This window comes from Triturus cristatus, chromosome 1_2 (assembly GCF_964204655.1).
Source record: "Triturus cristatus chromosome 1_2, aTriCri1.1, whole genome shotgun sequence".
Taxonomy (NCBI): domain Eukaryota; kingdom Metazoa; phylum Chordata; class Amphibia; order Caudata; family Salamandridae; genus Triturus; species Triturus cristatus.
The window spans coordinates 170684237-170685987 of NC_140580.1; positions in this window are offsets into that span (position 1 = coordinate 170684237).

Consider the following 1751-nt stretch of genomic DNA (forward strand, 5'->3'; position numbering starts at 1 on the left):
ACGAAGGGGCGGGCTCGTCGGCTGGATCTCTGAGCTGAGACAGCTCATTGGCTGATTGGAGTCTTTCCCCTCTGACCTCGGTTCGGTCGCGCACCACACCACCACGCTAGGAGGTGATGCGTGCGCTGCAGGAAGCAATTGCGCTTGCAGTTGCAATCAGGGGCACTTGTGCTTCAAACGGAGCCGCATGCGCTGCACTGCTGGCCCTTTGCGGCAGCCTTTATAATTTATTTGGGAACTCTGACACTACTGTAATGACTGACAGTAGTGTCAGTAAGTGTCACCAAATAAATTATAAAGGCCTCCGCAATGGGCCACTAGTGCCGCGCGGCCGCCGCCCCGAAAATGGTGCCGCTTGGGGCGGACCGCCCCCACCGCCCCCCCCTAGCTACGCCAGTGCCAAGTCGCCATTATTAGGCGAGGCAGATCTGTAGGAAGCCTGCTGCTGCTCAACCCCCTTCATACTTCCACTCATGGCCATATTGGTGAGTCAGGGTGTTTTAATGCAGTTTGGCCTCAGTTACAAACGTGGCTACGGTGAATAATGCGAGTAAGGAGATGTTGTTAAAACATGGGTTTGTATTTATTTTGTAACGGAGAAATATTTATGTAAATTTTGTATTTTATCAGTATTAAGCCAAATGGTTCATCAGTGTTTAAGATATGGCCATTCTCTAAAGAGCACTGTATTTTTTTTTCATCTCGACAAAGCACCCATATTGTTTACAATTTGAAAATGTCTTTCCTGTATGGATGCATTTTGCCCGACATTCCTAAAATATGTACGATGCCAGACCCACTGGAAATAAACATTCTGGATGAAATGGGACATTTTTGAGCAGACACTACAGAAAGCTGGGAAATGAAGTTTGGCTTTGTTGCTAAATTTACTTTAGCTGGATGAGGTAGTTTCAGGAAACCCATCATATTATAATGTCTTTTCTCATGCTGAGGCACAGTTTGTAATTGTGCGTGAGGCTTGTAGGTTTCTTTTGATGTGTCTACAAACAACTAGAAATATAAGAAAGTTATTTTTAGCCTTCTCAATAAATAATTGAAAAGCCATGCATGAATACCAGTGAAGTGGAAATGAAGTATATAGCAAATCAAGAGGTTCAGACCTGAGGCACTCCTCTTGCTTCTTAGGCCACATAAGAGAACTACTGCTAAACATTTTTTTTTTTTAATTTTCTTTATTTGGTCGGAAAGCCAGTTACATATCAGACATACCATGTTACTAATTTGTATTATTTTTCCAGCAGTGTAAATCAGAAACAAAAAAAAACTGTCAGTGTACGTTAATAATACATGCGACAAAGATATACAACTCCCAGCTGCCCAAGGAACCACCATTTCTACATTGCATGACATCCACAGTCTCAACTCCAGTTTCATCAGCGTACCATTTTGAAATAGGATAATAAAATGTTTGATACCTGGGTTGTGGACAGCCGTCCCCTCCGGGCAAACAGAGAGAAGGAGAAGCCACATCCAAATGTCATTTGTGTCTATATCGTGTCATCTATTTATATATCTACCGTGTCTTCCTGCATGTTTAGAAGATATTGTTTCAGTGGCTCCCAAAAATCTCGCGGTCTGGACAAAAGAGGTAGCTCTTCCGAATACGTCTCAACTACTGCTAAACATTTTAAAGTAATCCTTCACAAGGCAGTGCCATTTGGGAATAAGTCTGGCTCGGTCACACCACCAACACCTGGCACCAGATATCTCACCAGTGTCTCATCCCACCC